Source organism: Thermobia domestica, chromosome 4 (assembly GCF_964235325.1).
Source record: "Thermobia domestica chromosome 4, izTheDome1.hap1.1, whole genome shotgun sequence".
NCBI classification, from domain to species: Eukaryota; Metazoa; Arthropoda; class Insecta; order Zygentoma; family Lepismatidae; genus Thermobia; species Thermobia domestica.
In genome coordinates this window covers 81245102-81267643 of record NC_137457.1, presented here as the reverse complement: position 1 = coordinate 81267643, position 22542 = coordinate 81245102, and positions in this window count along the sequence as shown.

Genomic DNA, 22542 nt, shown 5'->3' with positions numbered 1-22542 from the left:
ATCATTTTTTTCTCTTCAATTATTACCCTTCTTAGGAGAAATTTATTGTCAAGTTGAAGTGAGTTTAGCTATAAGGTACAATTTGACCGTGACATTATTACCCTCTTTTGTGAGAAGTAATTTTTTCCTGGTGAATTATTACTTTTTTCAAGAGATATTTACTGTCAAGTTCAAGCGAGTTTAGGTATAGGGTACAATTTGACCGGGATATTATTACCCTCTTTCGTTAGAAGTCATTTTTTCCTGGTCAATTATTACCCTTCTTAGGATAAATTTATTGTCAAGTTCAAGTGAGTTTAGCTATAGGGTACAATTTGCCCGGGATATTATTACCCTCTTTCAAGAGAAGTCATTTTTTCCTGGTCAATTATTACCCTTGTTAGGAGTTAATGTATAGTGTAATTCTATGGAGTTTAGCAAGAGGGTATTATTTGCCCGGGATATTATTACCCTATTTCGTGAGAAGTCATTTTTTCCTGGTCAATTATTACCCTTCTTAGGAGGAATGTATAGTGTAATTCTATAGAGTTTAGCAAGAGGGTACTATTTGCCCGGGATAGTATTACCCTTTTTCTTGTGAAGTCACTTTTTCCTGGTCAATTATTATCTTCTTTAGGAGAAATTTACTGTGTATTTCGAGCGAGTTTAGCCATAGGGTACAATTTGCCAGGAAAATTATTACCGTCTTTGGTGAGAAGTCATTTTTTCCTGGTCAATTATTACTCTTCTTAGGAGAAATATATAGTGTAATTCTATAGAGTTTAGAAAGACGGTACTATTTGCCCGGGATATTATTACCCTTTTTCCTGCAAAGTCATTTTTTCTTGGTCAATTAGTACTCTCTTTAAGAGAAATTTACTGTGTAGTTCAAGCGAGTTTAGATATAGGGTACAAATTGCCGGGAAATTATTACCCTTTTTCGTGAGAAGTCATTTTTCCTGTTCAATTATTACCCTTTTTAGTAGAGATTTATTGTCAAGTTCAAGTGAGTTTAGCTAAAGGGTACAATTTGCCCGGGATATTATTACCCTCTTTCGTGAGAAGTCATTTTTTCCTGGTCAATTATTACCCTCTTTAGGACAAATTTACTGTCGAGTTCAAGCGTGTTTAGGTATAGGGTGTAAGTTGCCCGGGAAATTGTTACCATTTTTCCAGTAAAGTCATTATTTCCTGGTCAATTATTACAATTTTTAGGAGAAATGTACTGTGTAGTTCAAGCGAGTTTAGCTATAGCGTACATTTTGCCCGGGATATTATTACCCTCTTTCGTGAGAAGTCATTTTTCCTGGTTAATTATTACCTTTTTTAGGAGAAATGTATAGTGTAATTCTATGGAGTTTAGCAAGAGGGTAATATTTGCCCGGGATATTATTACCCTCTTTCGTGAGAAGTCATTTTTTCCTGGTCAATTATTACCCTTCTTAGGAGAAATGTATAGTATAATTCTATAGAGTTTAGCAAGAGTGTATTATTTGCCCGGGATATTATTACCCTTTTTCTTGTGAAGTTATTTTTCCCTGGTCAATTATTATCCTCTTTAGGAGAAATTTACTGTGTATTTCGAGCCAGTTTAGCCATAGGGTACAATTTGCCAGGCAAATTATTACCGTCTTTAGTGAGAAGTCATTTTTTCCTGGTCAATTATTACTCTTCTTATGAGAAATATATAGTGTAATTCTATAGAGTTTGGCAAGACGGTAGTATTTGCCCGGGATATTATTACCCTTTTTCCTGTGAAGTCATTTTTCCCTGGTCAATTATCACCGTCTTTAGAAGATAATTTACTGTGTTGTTCAAGCGAGTTTAGATATAACGGTACAAATTGCCCGGGAAATTATTACCCTTTTTCGTGAGAAGTCATTTTTTCCTGTTCAATTATTACCCTTCTTAGAAGAAATTTATTGTCAAGTTCAAGTGAGTTTAGCTAAAGGGTACAATTTGCCCGGGATATTATTACCCTCTTTCGTGAGAAGTCATTTTTTCCTGGTCAATTATTACCCTCTTTAGGACAAATTTACTGTCGAGTTCAAGCGTGTTTAGGTATAGGGTGTAAGTTGCCCGGGAAATTGTTACCTATTTTCCTGTAAAGTCATTATTTCCTGGTCAATTATTACAATTTTTAGGAGAAATGTACTGTGAAGTTCAAAAGAATTTAGATATAGGGTAAATTTTGCGCGGGAAATCATTACCCTCTTTCGTGACAAATCATTTCTTCCTGGTCAATTATTACCCTTCTTAGGAGAAATGTATAGTATAATTCTATAAGGTTTAGCACGACGTTACTATTTGCTCGTTATATTATTACCCTTTTTCTTTTGAAGTTATTTTTTCCTTGTCAATTATTACCCTCTTTAGGAGAAATTTACTGTGTAGTTCAAGCGAGTTAACTTTGGGTTAAATTTGCCCGGGAAATTATTACCCTCTTTCGTGAGAAGTAATTTTCTTCCTGGTCAATTATTGCCCTCTTTAAAAGAAATTTACTGTGTAGTTCAAGCGAGTTTAGATATAGTGTACAAATTGCCCAGGAAATTATTACCCTTTTTCGTGAGAAGTCATTTTTTCTTGTTCAATTATTACCCTTCTTAGGATAAATTTACTGTCAAGTTCAAGTGAGTTTAGCTATAGGGTACAATTTGCCCGGGATATTATTACCCTTTTTCGTGAAAAGTCATTTTGTTCTCTTCAATTATTACCCTTCTTAGGAGAAATTTATTGTCAAGTTGAAGTGAGTTTAGCTATTGGGTACAATTTGCCCGGGATATTATTACCCTTTTTCAAGAGAAGTCATTTTTTCCTGGTCAATTATTACCCTTGTTAGGAGTTAATGTATAGTGTAATTCTATGGAGTTTAGCAAGAGGGTATTATTTGCCCGGGATATTATTGCCCTATTTCGTGAGAAGTCATTTTTTCCTGGTCAATTATTACCCTTCTTAGGAGAAATGTATAGTGTAATTCTATAGAGTTTAGCAAGAGGGTACTATTTGCCCGGGATAATATTACCCTTTTTCTTGTGAAGTCACTTTTTCCTGGTCAATTATTATCCTCTTTAGAGAAATTTACTGTGTATTTCGAGCGAGTTTAGCCATAGGGTACAATTTGCCAGGAAATTTATTACCGTCTTTGGTGAGAAGTCATTTTTTCCTGGTCAATTATTACTCTTCTTAGGAGAAATATATAGTGTAATTCTATAGAGTTTAGCAACACGGTACTATTTGCCCGGGATATTATTACTCTTTTTCCTGTGAAGTCAATTTTTCTTGGTCAATTAGTACTCTCTTTAAAAGAAATTTACTGTGTAGTTCAAGCGAGTTTAGATATAGGGGACAAATTGCCCGGGAAATTATTACCCTTTTTCGTGAGAAGTCATTTTTCCTGTTCAATTATTACCCTTTTTAGTAGAGATTTATTGTCAAGTTCAAGTGAGTTTAGCTATAGGGTACAATTTGCCCGGGATATTATTACCCTCTTTCGTGAGAAATCATTTTCTCCTAGTGAATTATTACCCTTCTTAGGAGACATTTACTGTCTAGTTCAAGCAAGTTTAGCTATAGCGTACATTTTGCCCGGGATATTATTACCCTTTTTCGTGAAAAGTCATTTTGTTCTCTTCAATTATTACCCTTCTTAGGAGAAATTTATTGTCAAGTTGAAGTGAGTTTAGCTATAAGGTACAATTTGACCGGGATATTATTACCCTCTTTCGTGAGAAATCATTTTCTCCTAGTGAATTATTACCCTTCTTAGGAGACATTTACTGTCTAGTTCAAGCAAGTTTAGCTATAGCGTACATTTTGCCCGGGATATTATTACCCTCTTTTGTGAGAAGTAATTTTTTCCTGGTCAATTACTACCCTTTTTTAAGAGATATTTACTGTCAAGTTCAAGCGAGTTTAGGTATAGGGTATAACTTGCCCGGGAAATTAATACCCTTTTTCCTGTAAAGTCATTATTTCCTGGTCAATTATTACACTCTTTAGGAGAAATTTACTGTGCAGTTCAAGCGAGTTTAGCTATAGCGTATATTTTGCACGGGATATTATCACCCTCTTTCGTGAGTAGTCATTTTTTCCTGGTCAATTATTACCCTTTTTAGGAGAAATGTATTGTGTAATTCTATGGAGTTTAGGAAGAGGGTACTATTTCCCCGGGGTATTATTACCCTTTTTCCTGTGAAGTCATTTTTTCCTGGTGGATTATTACCCTCTTTAGGGGAAATTTACTGCGTAGTTCAAGCGAGTTTACTTATAGGGTTTAATTTGCCGGGGAAATTATTACCCTCTTTAGCGAGAAGTCATTTTTTTTGTCAATTATTACCCTTCTTGGGAGAAATGAATAGTGTAATTCTATAAGGTTTAGCACGAGGTTACTATTTGATCGTTATATTATTACCCTTTTTCTTGTGAAGTTATTTTTTCCTTGTCAATTATTACTCTCTTTAGGAGAAATTTACTGTGTAGTTCAAGCGAGTTTAGCTTTGGGTTAAATTTGCCCGGGAAATTATTACCCTCTTTCGTGAGAAGTCATTTTTTCCTGGTCAATTATTACCCTCTTTGGGACAAATTTACTGTCGAGTTCAAGCGTGTTTAGGTATAGGATGTAAGTTGCCCGGGAAATTGTTACCATTTTTCCTGTAAAGTCATTATTTCCTGGTCAATTATTACAATTTTTAGGAGAAATGTACTGTGTAGTTCAAGCGAGTTTAGCTATAGCGTATATTTTGCCCGGGATATTATTACCCTCTTTCGTGAGAAGTCATTTTTTCCTGGTCAATTATTACCCTTTTTAGGAGAAATGTATTGTGTAATTCTATGGAGTTTAGCAAGAGGGTAATATTTGCCCGGGATATTATTACCCTCTTTCGTGAGAAGTCATTTTTTCCTGGTCAATTATTACCCTTCTTAAGAGAAATGTATAGTGTAATTCTATAGTGTTTAGCAAGAGTGTATTATTTGCCCGGGATATTATTACCCTTTTTCTTGTGAAGTCATTTTTTCCTGGTCAATTATTATCCTCTTTAGGAGAAATTTACTGTGTATTTCGAGCTAGTTTAGCCATAGGGTTCAATTTGCCAGGCAAATTATTACCGTCTTTAGTGAGAAATCATTTTTTCCTGGTCAATTATTACTCTTCTTATGAGAAATATATAGTGTAATTCTATAGAGTTTAGCAAGACGGTACTATTTGCCAAGGATATTATTACCCTTTTTCCTGTGAAGTCATTTTTTCCTGGTCAATTATTACCCTCTTTAAGAGAAATTTACTGTTTAGTTCAAGCGAGTTTAGCTTTGGGTTAAATTTGCCCGGGAAATTTTTACCATCTTTCGTGAGAAGTAGTTTTTTCCCTGGTCAATTATCACCCTCTTTAAAAGATAATTTACTGCGTTGTTCAAGCGAGTTTAGATATACGGTACAAATTGTCCGGGAAATTATTAACCTTTTTCGTGAGAAGTCATTTTTTCCTGTTCAATTATTACCCTTCTTAGAAGAAATTTATTTTCAAGTTCAAGTGAGTTTAGCTATAGGGTACAATTTGCCCGTGATATTATTACCCTCTTTCGTGAAAAGTCATTTTTTCCTGGTCAATTATTATCCTCTTTAGGACAAATTTACTGTCGAGTTCAAGCGTGTTTAGGTATAGGGTGTAAGTTGCCCGGGAAATTGTTACCCTTTTTCCTGTAAAGTCATTATTTCCTGGTCAATTATTACAATTTTTAGGAGAAATGAACTGTGTAGTTCAAGAGAGTTTAGCTATAGCATACATTTTGCCCGGGATATTATTACCCTCTTTCGTGAGAAGTAATTTTTTCCTGGTCAATTATTACCCTTTCTAGGAGAAATGTATAGTGTAATTCTATGGAGTTTAGCAAGAGGGTAATATTTGCCCGGGATATTATTACCCTCTTTCGTGAGAAGTCATTTTTTCCTGGTCAATTATTACCCTTCTTAGGAGAAATGTATAGTATAATTCTATAGGGTTTAGCAAGAGTGTATTATTTGCCCGGGATATTATTACCCTTTTTCTTGTGAAGTCATTTTTTCCTGGTCAATTATTATCCTCTTTAGGAGAAATTTACTGTTTATTTCGAGCCAGTTTTGCCATAGGGTACAATTTGCCAGGCAAATTATTACCGTCTTTAGTGAGAAGTCATTTTTTCCTTGTCAATTATTACTCTTCTTATGAGAAATATATAGTGTAATTCTATAGAGTTTAGCAAGACGGTACTATTTGCCCGGGATATTATTACCCATTTTCCTGTGAAGTCATTTTTTCTTGGTCAATTAGTACTCTCTTTAAATGAAATTTACTGTGTAGTTCAAGCGAGTTTAGATATAGAGTACAAATTGCCCGGGAAGTTATTACCCTCTTTCGTGAGAAGTCATTTTTCCTGTTCAATTATTACCCTTTTTAGTAGAGATTTATTGTCAAGTTCAAGTGAGTTTAGCTATAGGGTACAATTTGCCCGGGATATTATTACCCTCTTTCGTGAGAAATCATTTTTTTCTCTTCAATTATTACCCTTCTTAGGAGAAATTTATTGTCAAGTTGAAGTGAGTTTAGCTATAAGGTACAATTTGACCGTGACATTATTACCCTCTTTTGTGAGAAGTAATTTTTTCCTGGTGAATTATTACTTTTTTCAAGAGATATTTACTGTCAAGTTCAAGCGAGTTTAGGTATAGGGTACAATTTGACCGGGATATTATTACCCTCTTTCGTTAGAAGTCATTTTTTCCTGGTCAATTATTACCCTTCTTAGGATAAATTTATTGTCAAGTTCAAGTGAGTTTAGCTATAGGGTGCAATTTGCCCGGGATATTATTACCCTCTTTCAAGAGAAGTCATTTTTTCCTGGTCAATTATTACCCTTGTTAGGAGTTAATGTATAGTGTAATTCTATGGAGTTTAGCAAGAGGGTATTATTTGCCCGGGATATTATTACCCTATTTCGTGAGAAGTCATTTTTTCCTGGTCAATTATTACCCTTCTTAGGAGGAATGTATAGTGTAATTCTATAGAGTTTAGCAAGAGGGTACTATTTGCCCGGGATAGTATTACCCTTTTTCTTGTGAAGTCACTTTTTCCTGGTCAATTATTATCTTCTTTAGGAGAAATTTACTGTGTATTTCGAGCGAGTTTAGCCATAGGGTACAATTTGCCAGGAAAATTATTACCGTCTTTGGTGAGAAGTCATTTTTTCCTGGTCAATTATTACTCTTCTTAGGAGAAATATATAGTGTAATTCTATAGAGTTTAGAAAGACGGTACTATTTGCCCGGGATATTATTACCCTTTTTCCTGCAAAGTCATTTTTTCTTGGTCAATTAGTACTCTCTTTAAGAGAAATTTACTGTGTAGTTCAAGCGAGTTTAGATATAGGGTACAAATTGCCGGGAAATTATTACCCTTTTTCGTGAGAAGTCATTTTTCCTGTTCAATTATTACCCTTTTTAGTAGAGATTTATTGTCAAGTTGAAGTAAGTTTAGCTATAAGGTACAATTTGACCGTGACATTATTACCCTCTTTTGTGAGAAGTAATTTTTTCCTGGTGAATTATTACCCTTTTTTAAGAGATATTTACTGTCAAGTTCAAGCGAGTTTAGGTATAGGGTATAACTTGCCCGGGAAATTGTTACCCTTTTTCCTGTAAAGTCATTATTTCCTGGTCAATTATTACACTCTTTAGGAGAAATTTACTGTGCAGTTCAAGCGAGTTTAGCTATAGCGTATATTTTGCACGGGATATTATCACCCTCTTTCGTGAGAAGTCATTTTTTCCTGGTCAATTATTACCCTTTTTAGGAGAAATGTATAGTGTATTTCTATGGAGTTTAGCAAGAGGGTACTATTTCCCCGGGGTATTATTACCCTTTTTCCTGTGAAGTCATTTTTTTCTGGTGGATTATTACCCTCTTTAGGGGAAATTTACTGCGTAGTTCAAGCGAGTTTACTTATAGGCTTTAATTTGCCGGGGAAATTATTACCCTCTTTAGCGAGAAGTCATTTTTTCCTTGTAAATTATTACCCTTCTTGGGAGAGATGTATAGTGTAATTCTATAAGGTTTAGCACGAGGTTACTATTTGATCGTTATACTATTACCCTTTTTCTTGTGAAGTTATTTTTTCCTTGTCAATTATTACCCTCTTTAGGAGAAATTTACTGTGTAGTTCAAGCGAGTTTAGCTTTGGGTTAAATTTGCCCGGGAAATTTTTACCCTCTTTCGTGAGAAGTAGATTTTTTCCTGGTCAATTATTACCCTCTTTAAAAGATAATTTACTGTGTTGTTCAAGCGAGTTTAGATATACGGTACAAATTGCCCGGGAAATTATTACCCTTTTTCGTGAGAAGTCATTTTTTCCTGTTCAATTATTACCCTTCTTACAAGAAATTTATTGTCAAGTTCAAGTGAGTTTAGCTATAGGGTACAATTTGCCCGGGATATTATTACCCTCTTTCGTGAGAAGTCATTTTTTCCTGGTCAATTATTACCCTCTTTAGGACAAACTTACTGTCGAGTTCAAGCGTGTTTAGGTATAGGGTGTAAGTTGCCCGGGAAATTGTTACCATTTTTCCAGTAAAGTCATTATTTCCTGGTCAATTATTACAATTTTTAGGAGAAATGTACTGTGTAGTTCAAGCGAGTTTAGCTATAGCGTACATTTTGCCCGGGATATTATTACCCTCTTTCGTGAGAAGTCATTTTTTCCTGGTTAATTATTACCCTTTTTAGGAGAAATGTATAGTGTAATTCTATGGAGTTTAGCAAGAGGGTAATATTTGCCCGGGATATTATTACCCTCTTTCGTGAGAAGTCATTTTTTCCTGGTCAATTATTACCCTTCTTAGGAGAAATGTATAGTATAATTCTATAGAGTTTAGCAAGAGTGTATTATTTGCCCGGGATATTATTACCCTTTTTCTTGTGAAGTTATTTTTCCCTGGTCAATTATTATCCTCTTTAGGAGAAATTTACTGTGTATTTCGAGCCAGTTTAGCCATAGGGTACAATTTGCCAGGCAAATTATTACCGTCTTTAGTGAGAAGTCATTTTTTCCTGGTCAATTATTACTCTTCTTATGAGAAATATATAGTGTAATTCTATAGAGTTTGGCAAGACGGTAGTATTTGCCCGGGATATTATTACCCTTTTTCCTGTGAAGTCATTTTTTCCTGGTCAATTATTACCCTCTTTAGGAGAAATTTACCGTGTAGTTCAAGCGAGTTTAGCTTTGGGTTAAATTTGCCAGGAAAATTTTTACCCTCTTTCGTGAGAAGTAGTTTTTTCCCTGGTCAATTATCACCCTCTTTAGAAGATAATTTACTGTGTTGTTCAAGCGAGTTTAGATATAACGGTACAAATTGCCCGGGAAATTATTACCCTTTTTCGTGAGAAGTCATTTTTTCCTGTTCAATTATTACCCTTCTTAGAAGAAATTTATTGTCAAGTTCAAGTGAGTTTAGCTAAAGGGTACAATTTGCCCGGGATATTATTACCCTCTTTCGTGAGAAGTCATTTTTTCCTGGTCAATTATTACCCTCTTTAGGACAAATTTACTGTCGAGTTCAAGCGTGTTTAGGTATAGGGTGTAAGTTGCCCGGGAAATTGTTACCTATTTTCCTGTAAAGTCATTATTTCCTGGTCAATTATTACAATTTTTAGGAGAAATGTACTGTGAAGTTCAAAAGAATTTAGATATAGGGTAAATTTTGCGCGGGAAATCATTACCCTCTTTCGTGACAAATCATTTCTTCCTGGTCAATTATTACCCTTCTTAGGAGAAATGTATAGTATAATTCTATAAGGTTTAGCACGACGTTACTATTTGCTCGTTATATTATTACCCTTTTTCTTTTGAAGTTATTTTTTCCTTGTCAATTATTACCCTCTTTAGGAGAAATTTACTGTGTAGTTCAAGCGAGTTAACTTTGGGTTAAATTTGCCCGGCAAATTATTACCCTCTTTCGTGAGAAGTAATTTTCTTCCTGGTCAATTATTGCCCTCTTTAAAAGAAATTTACTGTGTAGTTCAAGCGAGTTTAGATATAGTGTACAAATTGCCCAGGAAATTATTACCCTTTTTCGTGAGAAGTCATTTTTTCTTGTTCAATTATTACCCTTCTTAGGATAAATTTACTGTCAAGTTCAAGTGAGTTTAGCTATAGGGTACAATTTGCCCGGGATATTATTACCCTTTTTCGTGAAAAGTCATTTTGTTCTCTTCAATTATTACCCTTCTTAGGAGAAATTTATTGTCAAGTTGAAGTGAGTTTAGCTATTGAGTACAATTTGCCCGGGATATTATTACCCTTTTTCAAGAGAAGTCATTTTTTCCTGGTCAATTATTACCCTTGTTAGGAGTTAATGTATAGTGTAATTCTATGGAGTTTAGCAAGAGGGTATTATTTGCCCGGGATATTATTGCCCTATTTCGTGAGAAGTCATTTTTTCCTGGTCAATTATTACCCTTCTTAGGAGAAATGTATAGTGTAATTCTATAGAGTTTAGCAAGAGGGTACTATTTGCCCGGGATAATATTACCCTTTTTCTTGTGAAGTCACTTTTTCCTGGTCAATTATTATCCTCTTTAGAGAAATTTACTGTGTATTTCGAGCGAGTTTAGCCATAGGGTACAATTTGCCAGGAAAATTATTACCGTCTTTGGTGAGAAGTCATTTTTTCCTGGTCAATTATTACTCTTCTTAGGAGAAATATATAGTGTAATTCTATAGAGTTTAGCAACACGGTACTATTTGCCCGGGATATTATTACTCTTTTTCCTGTGAAGTCAATTTTTCTTGGTCAATTAGTACTCTCTTTAAAAGAAATTTACTGTGTAGTTCAAGCGAGTTTAGATATAGGGGACAAATTGCCCGGGAAATTATTACCCTTTTTCGTGAGAAGTCATTTTTCCTGTTCAATTATTACCCTTTTTAGTAGAGATTTATTGTCAAGTTCAAGAGAGTTTAGCTATAGGGTACAATTTGCCCGGGATATTATTACCCTCTTTCGTGAGAAATCATTTTCTCCTAGTGAATTATTACCCTTCTTAGGAGACATTTACTGTCTAGTTCAAGCAAGTTTAGCTATAGCGTACATTTTGCCCGGGATATTATTACCCTTTTTCGTGAAAAGTCATTTTGTTCTCTTCAATTATTACCCTTCTTAGGAGAAATTTATTGTCAAGTTGAAGTGAGTTTAGCTATAAGGTACAATTTGACCGTTACATTATTACCCTCTTTTGTGAGAAGTAATTTTTTCCTGGTCAATTATTACCCTTTTTTAAGAGATATTTACTGTCAAGTTCAAGCGAGTTTAGGTATAGGGTATAACTTGCGCGGGAAATTAATACCCTTTTTCCTGTAAAGTCATTATTTCCTGGTCAATTATTACACTCTTTAGGAGAAATTTACTGTGCAGTTCAAGCGAGTTTAGCTATAGCGTATATTTTGCACGGGATATTATCACCCTCTTTCGTGAGTAGTCATTTTTTCCTGGTCAATTATTACCCTTTTTAGGAGAAATGTATTGTGTAATTCTATGGAGTTTAGGAAGAGGGTACTATTTCCCCGGGGTATTATTACCCTTTTTCCTGTGAAGTCATTTTTTCCTGGTGGATTATTACCCTCTTTAGGGGAAATTTACTGCGTAGTTCAAGCGAGTTTACTTATAGGGTTTAATTTGCCGGGGAAATTATTACCCTCTTTAGCGAGAAGTCATTTTTTTTGTCAATTATTACCCTTCTTGGGAGAAATGAATAGTGTAATTCTATAAGGTTTAGCACGAGGTTACTATTTGATCGTTATATTATTACCCTTTTTCTTGTGAAGTTATTTTTTCCTTGTCAATTATTACTCTCTTTAGGAGAAATTTACTGTGTAGTTCAAGCGAGTTTAGCTTTGGGTTAAATTTGCCCGGGAAATTATTACCCTCTTTCGTGAGAAGTCATTTTTTACTGGTCAATTATTACCCTCTTTGGGACAAATTTACTGTCGAGTTCAAGCGTGTTTAGGTATAGGATGTAAGTTGCCCGGGAAATTGTTACCATTTTTCCTGTAAAGTCATTATTTCCTGGTCAATTATTACAATTTTTAGGAGAAATGTACTGTGTAGTTCAAGCGAGTTTAGCTATAGCGTATATTTTGCCCGGGATATTATTACCCTCTTTCGTGAGAAGTCATTTTTTCCTGGTCAATTATTACCCTTTTTAGGAGAAATGTATTGTGTAATTCTATGGAGTTTAGCAAGAGATAATATTTGCCCGGGATATTATTACCCTCTTTCGTGAGAAGTCATTTTTTCCTGGTCAATTATTACCCTTCTTAAGAGAAATGTATAGTGTAATTCTATAGTGTTTAGCAAGAGTGTATTATTTGCCCGGGATATTATTACCCTTTTTCTTGTGAAGTCATTTTTTCCTGGTCAATTATTATCCTCTTTAGGAGAAATTTACTGTGTATTTCGAGCTAGTTTAGCCATAGGGTTCAATTTGCCAGGCAAATTATTACCGTCTTTAGTGAGAAATCATTTTTTCCTGGACAATTATTACTCTTCTTATGAGAAATATATAGTGTAATTCTATAGAGTTTAGCAAGACGGTACTATTTGCCAAGGATATTATTACCCTTTTTCCTGTGAAGTCATTTTTTCCTGGTCAATTATTACCCTCTTTAAGAGAAATTTACTGTTTAGTTCAAGCGAGTTTAGCTTTGGGTTAAATTTGCCCGGGAAATTTTTACCATCTTTCGTGAGAAGTAGTTTTTTCCCTGGTCAATTATCACCCTCTTTAAAAGATAATTTACTGCGTTGTTCAAGCGAGTTTAGATATACGGTACAAATTGTCCGGGAAATTATTAACCTTTTTCGTGAGAAGTCATTTTTTCCTGTTCAATTATTACCCTTCTTAGAAGAAATTTATTTTCAAGTTCAAGTGAGTTTAGCTATAGGGTACAATTTGCCCGTGATATTATTACCCTCTTTCGTGAGAAGTCATTTTTTCCTGGTCAATTATTACTCTCTTTAGGACAAATTTACTGTCGAGTTCAAGCGTGTTTAGGTATAGGGTGTAAGTTGCCCGGGAAATTGTTACCCTTTTTCCTGTAAAGTCATTATTTCCTGGTCAATTATTACAATTTTTAGGAGAAATGAACTGTGTAGTTCAAGAGAGTTTAGCTATAGCATACATTTTGCCCGGGATATTATTACCCTCTTTCGTGAGAAGTAATTTTTTCCTGGTTAATTATTACCCTTTCTAGGAGAAATGTATAGTGTAATTCTATGGAGTTTAGCAAGAGGGTAATATTTGCCCGGGATATTATTACCCTCTTTCGTGAGAAGTCATTTTTTCCTGGTCAATTATTACCCTTCTTAGGAGAAATGTATAGTATAATTCTATAGGGTTTAGCAAGAGTGTATTATTTGCCCGGGATATTATTACCCTTTTTCTTGTGAAGTCATTTTTTCCTGGTCAATTATTATCCTCTTTAGGAGAAATTTACTGTTTATTTCGAGCTAGTTTTGCCATAGGGTACAATTTGCCAGGCAAATTATTACCGTCTTTAGTGAGAAGTCATTTTTTCCTTGTCAATTATTACTCTTCTTATGAGAAATATATAGTGTAATTCTATAGAGTTTAGCAAAACGGTACTATTTGCCCGGGATATTATTACCCTTTTTCCTGTGAAGTCATTTTTTCCTGGTCAATTATTACCCTCTTTAAAAGAAATTTACTGTGTAGTTCAAGCGAGTTTAGATACAGGGTACAAATTGCCGAAGAAATTATTACCCTTTTTACGTGAAAAGTCATTTTTCCTGTTCAATTATTACCCTTTTTAGTAGAGATTTATTGTCAAGTTCAAGCAAGTTTAGCTATAGCGTACATTTTGCCCGGGATATTATTACCCTTTTTCGTGAGAAGTCATTTTTTTCTCTTCAATTATTACCCTTCTTAGAAGAAATTTATTGTCAAGTTGAAGTGAGTTTAGCTATAAGGTACAATTTGACCGTGACATTATTACCCTCTTTTGTGAGAAGTAATTTTTTCCTGGTCAATTATTACCCTTTTTTAAGAGATATTTACTGTCAAGTTCAAGCGAGTTTAGGTATAGGGTATAACTTGCTCGGGAAATTGTTACCCTTTTTCCTGTAAAGTCATTATTTCCTGGTCAATTATTACACTCTTTAGGAGGAATTTACTGTGCAGTTCAAGCGAGTTTAGCTATAGCGTATATTTTGCACGATATATTATCACCCTCTTTCGTGAGAAGTCATTTTTTCCTGGTCAATTATTACCCTTTTTAGGAGAAATGTATAGTGTAATTCTATGGAGTTTAGGAAGAGGGTACTATTTCCCCGTGGTATTATTACCCTTTTTCCTGTGAAGTCATCTTTTCCTGGTGGATTATTACCCTCTTTAGGGGAAATTTACTGCGTAGTTCAAGCGAGTTTACTTATAGGGTTTAATTTGCCGGGGAAATTATTACCCTCTTTAGCGAGAAGTCCTTTTTTCCTTGTCAATTATTACCCTTCTTGGGAGAAATGTATAGTGTAATTCTATAAGGTTTAGCACGAGGTTACTATTTGATCGTTATATTATTACCCTTTTTCTTGTGAAGTTATTTTTTCCTTGTCAATTATTACCCTCTTTAGGAGAAATTTACTGTGTAGTTCAAGCGAGTTTAGCTTTGGGTTAAATTTGCCCGGGAAATTATTACCCTCTTTCGTGAGAAGTAGTTTTTTTCCTGGTCAATTATTACCCTCTTTAAAAGATAATTTACTGAGTTGTTCAAGCGAGTTTAGATATACGGTACAAATTGCCCGGGAAATTATTACCCTTTTTCGTGAGAAGTCATTTTTTCCTGTTCAATTATTACCCTTCTTAGAAGAAATTTATTGTCAAGTTCAAGTGAGTTTAGCTATAGGGTACAATTTGCCCGGGATATTATTACCCTCTTTCGTGAGAAGTCATTTTTTCCTGGTCAATTATTACCCTCTTTGGGACAAATTTACTGTCGAGTTCAAGCGTGTTTAGGTATAGGATGTAAGTTGCCCGGGAAATTGTTACCATTTTTCCTGTAAAGACATTATTTCCTGGTCAATTATTACAATTTTTAGGAGAAATGTATTGTGTAGTTCAAGCGAGTTTAGCTATAACGTACATTTTGCACGGGATATTATTACCCTCTTTCGTGAGAAGTCATTTTTTCCTGGTCAATTATTACCCTTTTTAGGAGAAATGTATTGTGTAATTCTATGGAGTTTAGCAAGAGATAATATTTGCCCGGGATATTATTACCCTCTTTCGTAAGAAGTCATTTTTTCTTGGTCAATTATTACCCTTCTTAAGAGAAATGTATAGTGTAGTTCTATAGAGTTTAGCAAGAGTGCATTATTTGCCAAGGATATTATTACCCTTTTTCCTGTGAAGTCATTTTTTCCTGGTCAATTATTACCCTCTTTAGGAGAAATTTACTGTGTAGCTCAAGCGAGTTTAGCTTTGGGTTAAATTTGCCCGGGAAATTTTTACCCTCTTTCGTGAGAAGTAGTTTTTTCCCTGGTGAATTATCACCCTCTTTAAAAGATAATTTACTGTGTTGTTCAAGCGAGTTTAGATATACGGTACAAATTGCCCGGGAAATTTTTTTACTCTTTTTCGTGAGAAGTCATTTTTCCCTGTTCAATTATTACCCTTCTTAGAAGAAATTTATTGTCAAGTTCAAGTGAGTTTAGCTATAGGGTACAATTTGCGCGTGATATTATTACCCTCTTTCGTGAGAAGTCATTTTTTCCTGGTCAATTATTACTCTCTTTAGGACAAATTTACTGTCGAGTTCAAGCGTGTTTAGGTATAGGGTGTAAGTTGCCCGGGAAATTGTTACCCTTTTTAATGTAAAGTCATTATTTCCTGGTCAATTATTACAATTTTTAGGAGAAATGTACTGTGTAGTTCAAGAGAGTTTAGCTATAGCGTACATTTTGCCCGTGATAATATTACCCTCTTTCGTGAGAAGTAATTTTTTCCTGGTCAATTATTACCCTTTCTAGGAGAAATGTATAGTGTAATTCTATGGAGTTTAGCAAGAGGGTAATATTTGCCCGGGATATTATTACCCTCTTTCGTGAGAAGTCATTTTTTCCTGGTCAATTATTACCCTTCTTAGGAAAAATGTATAGTATAATTCTATAGGGTTTAGCAAGAGTGTATTATTTGCCCGGGATATTATTACCCTTTTTCTTGTGAAGTCATTTTTTCCTGGTCAATTATTATCCTCTTTAGGAGAAATTTACTGTGTATTTCGAGCCAGTTTAGCCATAGGGTACAATTTGCCAGGCAAATTATTACCGTCTTTAGTGAGAAGTCATTTTATCCTTGTCAATTATTACTCTTCTTATGAGAAATATATAGTGTAATTCTATAGAGTTTAGCAAGACGGTACTATTTGCCCGGGATATTATTACCCTTTTTCCTGTTAAGTCATTTTTTCCTGGTCAATTATTACCCTCTTTAAAAGAAATTTACTGTGTAGTTCAAGCGAGTTTAGATATAGGGTACAAATTGCCGGGGAAATTATTACCCTTTTTCGTGAAAAGTCATTTTTCCTTTTCAATTATTACCCTCTTTAGTAGAGATTTATTGTCAAGTTCAAGCAAGTTTAGCTATAGCGTACATTTTGCCCGGGATATTATTACCCTTTTTCGTGAGAAGTCATTTTTTTCTCTTCAATTATTACCCTTCTTAGAAGAAATTTATTGTCAAGTTGAAGTGAGTTTAGCTATAAGGTACAATTTGACCGTGACATCATTACCATCTTTTGTGAGAAGTAATTTTTTCCTGGTCAATTATTACCCTTTTTTAAGAGATATTTACTGTCAAGTTCAAGCGAGTTTAGGTATAGGGTATAACTTGCTCGGGAAATTGTTACCCTTTTTCCTGTAAAGTCATTATTTCTTTGTCAATTATTACACTCTTTAGGGGGAATTTACTGTGCAGTTCAAGCGAGTTTAGCTATAGCGTATATTTTGCACGATATATTATCACCCTCTTTCGTGAGAAGTCATTTTTTCCTGGTCAATTATTACCCTTTTTAGGAGAAATGTATAGTGTAATTCTATGGAGTTTAGGAAGAGGGTACTATTTCCCCGGGGTATTATTACCCTTTTTCCTGTGAAGTCATTTTTTCCTGGTGGATTATTACCCTCTTTAGGGGAAATTCACTGCGTAGTTCAAGCGAGTTTACCTATAGGGTTTAATTTGCCGGGGAAATTATTACCCTCTTTAGCGAGAAGTCATTCTTTCCTTGTCAATTATTACCCTTCTTGTGAGAAATGTATAGTGTAATTCTATAGAGTTTAGCAATAGGGTACAATTTGTCCGGGATATTATTACCCTCTTTCGTGACAAGTCATTTTTTCCTGGTCAATTATTACCCTTCTTAGGAGAAATGTATACTGTAATTCTATAAGATTTAGCACGAGGTTACAATTTGATCGTTATATTATTACCCTTTTTCTTGTGAAGTTATTTTTTCCTTGTCAATTATTACCCTCTTTAGGAGAAATTTACTGTGTACTTCAAGCGAGTTTAGCTTTGGGTTAAATTTGCCCGGGAAATTATTACCCTCTTTCGTGAGAAGTAGTTTTTTTTCCTGGTCAATTATTACCCTCTTTAAAAGATAATTTACTGTGTTGTTCAAGCGAGTTTAGATATACGGTACAAATTGCCCGGGAAATTATTACCCTTTTTCGTGAGAAGTCATTTTTTCCTGTTCAATTATTACCCTTCTTAGAAGAAATTTATTGTCAAGTTCAAGTGAGTTTAGCTATAGGGTACAATTTGCCCGGGATATTATTACCCTCTTTCGTGAGAAGTCATTTTTTCCTGGTCAATTATTACCCTCTTTGGGACAAATTTACTGTCGAGTTCAAGCGTGTTTAGGTATAGGGTGTAAGTTGCCCGGGAAATTGTTAACATTTTTCCTGTAAAGTCATTATTTCCTGGTCAATTATTACAATTTTTAGGAGAAATGTACTGTGTAGTTCAAGCGAGTTTAGCTATAGCGTACATTTTTCCCGGGATATTATTACCCTCTTTCGTGAGAAGTCATTTTTTCCTGGTCAATTATTACCCTTTTTAGGAGAAATGTATTGTGTAATTCTATGGAGTTTAGCAAGAGGGTAATATTTGCCCGGGATATTATTACCCTCTTTCGTGAGAAGTCATTTTTTCCTGGTCAATTATTACCCTTCTTAAGAGAAATGTATAGTGTAATTCTATAGAGTTTAGCAAGAGTGTATTATTTGCCAAGGATATTATTACCCTTTTTCCTGTGAAGTCATTTTTTCCTGGTCAATTATTACCCTCTTTAGGAGAAATTTACTGTGTAGTTCAAGCGAGTTTAGCTTTGGGTTAAATTTGCCCGGGAAATTTTTACCCTCTTTCGTGAGAAGTAGTTTTTTCCCTGGTGAATTATCACCCTCTTTAAAAGATAATTTACTGTGTTGTTCAAGCGAGTTTAGATATACGGTACAAATTGCCCGGGAAATTATTACCCTTTTTCGTGAGAAGTCATTTTTTCCTGTTCAATTATTACCCTTCTTAGAAGAAATTTATTGTCAAGTTCAAGTGAGTTTAGCTATAGGGTACAATTTGCGCGTGATATTATTACCCTCTTTCGTGAGAAGTCATTTTTTCCTGGTCAATTATTACTCTCTTTAGGACAAATTTACTGTCGAGTTCAAGCGTGTTTAGGTATAGGGTGTAAGTTGCCCGGGAAATTGTTACCCTTTTTCCTGTAAAGTCATTATTTCCTGGTCAATTATTACAATTTTTAGGAGAAATGTACTGTGTAGTTCAAGAGAGTTTAGCTATAGCGTACATTTTGCCCGTGATATTATTACCCTCTTTCGTGAGAAGTAATTTTTTCCTGGTCAATTATTACGCTTTCTAGGAGAAATGTATAGTGTAATTCTATGGAGTTTACCAAGAGGGTAATATTTGCCCGGGATATTATTACCCTCTTTCGTGAGAAGTCATTTTTTCCTGGTCAATTATTACCCTTCTTAGGAAAAATGTATAGTATAATTCTATAGGGTTTAGCAAGAGTGTATTATTTGCCCGGGATATTATTACCCTTTTTCTTGTGAAGTCATTTTTTCCTGGTCAATTATTATCCTCTTTAGGAGAAATCTACTGTGTATTTCGAGCCAGTTTAGCCATAGGGTACAATTTGCCAGGCAAATAATTACCGTCTTTAGTGAGAAGTCATTTTTTCCTTGTCAATTATTACTCTTCTTATGAGAAATATATAGTGTAATTCTATAGAGTTTAGCAAGACGGTACTATTTGCCCGGGATATTATTACCCGTTTTCCTGTGAAGTCATTTTTTCCTGGTCAATTATTACCCTCTTTAAAAGAAATTTACTGTGTAGTTCAAGCGAGTTTAGATATAGGGTACAAATTGCCGGGGAAATTATTACCCTTTTTCGTGAAAAGTCATTTTTCCTGTTCAATTATTACCCTTTTTAGTAGAGATTTATTGTCAAGTTCAAGCAAGTTTAGCTATAGCGTACATTTTGCCCGGGATATTATTACCCTTTTTCGTGAGAAGTCATTTTTTTCTCTTCAATTATTACCCTTCTTAGAAGAAATTTATTGTCAAGTTGAAGTGAGTTTAGCTATAAGGTACAATTTGACCGTGACATCATTACCATCTTTTGTGAGAAGTAATTTTTTCCTGGTCAATTATTACCCTTTTTTAAGAGATATTTACTGTCAAGTTCAAGCGAGTTTAGGTATAGGGTATAACTTGCTCGGGAAATTGTTACCCTTTTTCCTGTAAAGTCATTATTTCTTTGTCAATTATTACACTCTTTAGGAGGAATTTACTGTGCAGTTCAAGCGAGTTTAGCTATAGCGTATATTTTGCACGATATATTATCACCCTCTTTCGTGAGAAGTCATTTTTTCCTGGTCAATTATTACCCTTTTTAGGAGAAATGTATAGTGTAATTCTATGGAGTTTAGGAAGAGGGTAATATTTCCCCGGGGTATTATTACCCTTTTTCCTGTGAAGTCATTTTTTCCTGGTGTATTATTACCCTCTTTAGGGGAAATTCACTGCGTAGTTCAAGCGAGTTTACTTATAGGGTTTAATTTGCCGGGGAAATTATTACCCTCTTTAGCGAGAAGTCATTCTTTCCTTGTCAATTATTACCCTTCTTGTGAGAAATGTATAGTGTAATTCTATAGAGTTTAGCAATAGGGTACAATTTGTCCGGGATATTATTACCCTCTTTCGTGACAAGTCATTTTTTCCTGGTCAATTATTACCCTTCTTAGGAGAAATGTATACTGTAATTCTATAAGATTTAGCACGAGGTTACTATTTGATCGTTATATTATTACCCTTTTTCTTGTGAAGTTATTTTTTCCTTGTCAATTATTACCCTCTTTAGGAGAAATTTACTGTGTAGTTCAAGCGAGTTTAGCTTTGGGTTAAATTTGCCCGGGAAATTATTACCCTCTTTCGTGAGAAGTAGTTTTTTTTCCTGGTCAATTATTACCATCTTTGAAAGATAATTTACTGTGTTGTTCAAGCGAGTTTAGATATACGGTACAAATTGCCCGGGAAATTATTACCCTTTTTCGTGAGAAGTCATTTTTTCCTGTTCAATTATTACCCTTCTTAGAAGAAATTTATTGTCAAGTTCAAGTGAGTTTAGCTATAGGGTACAATTTGCCCGGGATATTATTACCCTCTTTCGTGAGAAGTCATTTTTTCCTGGTCAATTATTACCCTCTTTGGGACAAATTTACTGTCGAGTTCAAGCGTGTTTAGGTATAGGGTGTAAGTTGCCCGGGAAATTGTTACCATTTTTCCTGTAAAGTCATTATTTCCTGGTCAATTATTACAATTTTTAGGAGAAATGTACTGTGTAGTTCAAGCGAGTTTAGCTATAGCGTACATTTTTCCCGGGATATTATTACCCTCTTTCGTGAGAAGTCATTTTTTCCTGGTCAATTATTACCCTTTTTAGGAGAAATGTATTGTGTAATTCTATGGAGTTTAGCAAGAGGGTAATATTTGCCCGGGATATTATTACCCTCTTTCGTGAGAAGTCATTTTTTCCTGGTCAATTATTACCCTTCTTAAGAGAAATGTATAGTGTAATTCTATAGAGTTTAGCAAGAGTGTATTATTTGCCAAGGATATTATTACCCTTTTTCCTGTGAAGTCATTTTTTCCTGGTCAATTATTACCCTCTTTAGGAGAAATTTACTGTGTAGTTCAAGCGAGTTTAGCTTTGGGTTAAATTTGCCCGGGAAATTGTTACCCTCTTTCGTGAGAAGTAGTTTTTTCCCTGGTGAATTATCACCCTCTTTAAAAGATAATTTACTGTGTTGTTCAAGCGAGTTTAGATATACGGTACAAATTGCCCGGGAAATTATTACCCTTTTTCGTGAGAAGTCATTTTTTCCTGTTCAATTATTACCCTTCTTAGAAGAAATTTATTGTCAAGTTCAAGTGAGTTTAGCTATAGGGTACAATTTGCGCGTGATATTATTACCCTCTTTCGTGAGAAGTCATTTTTTCCTGGTCAATTATTACTCTCTTTAGGACAAATTTACTGTCGAGTTCAAGCGTGTTTAGGTATAGGGTGTAAGTTGCCCGGGAAATTGTTACCCTTTTTCCTGTAAAGTCATTATTTCCTAGTCAATTATTACAATTTTTAGGAGAAATGTACTGTGTAGTTCAAGAGAGTTTAGCTATAGCGTACATTTTGCCCGTGATATTATTACCCTCTTTCGTGAGAAGTAATTTTTTCCTGGTCAATTATTACGCTTTCTAGGAGAAATGTATAGTGTAATTCTATGGAGTTTAGCAAGAGGGTAATATTTGCCCGGGATATTATTACCCTCTTTCGTGAGAAGTCATTTTTTCCTGGTCAATTATTACCCTTCTTAGGAAAAATGTATAGTATAATTCTATAGGGTTTAGCAAGAGTGTATTATTTGCCCGGGATATTATTACCCTTTTTCTTGTGAAGTCATTTTTTCCTGGTCAATTATTATCCTCTTTAGGAGAAATCTACTGTGTATTTCGAGCCAGTTTAGCCATAGGGTACAATTTGCCAGGCAAATTATTACCGTCTTTAGTGAGAAGTCATTTCTTCCTTGTCAATTATTACTCTTCTTATGAGAAATATATAGTGTAATTCTATAGAGTTTAGCAAGACGGTACTATTTGCCCGGGATATTATTACCCTTTTTCCTGTGAAGTCATTTTTTCCTGGTCAATTATTACCCTCTTTAAAAGAAATTTACTGTGTAGTTCAAGCGAGTTTAGATATAGGGTACAAATTGCCGGGGAAATTATTACCCTTTTTCGTGAAAAGTCATTTTTCCTGTTCAATTATTACCCTTTTTAGTAGAGATTTATTGTCAAGTTCAAGCAAGTTTAGCTATAGCGTACATTTTGCCCGGGATATTATTACCCTTTTTCGTGAGAAGTCATTTTTTTCTCTTCAATTATTACCCTTCTTA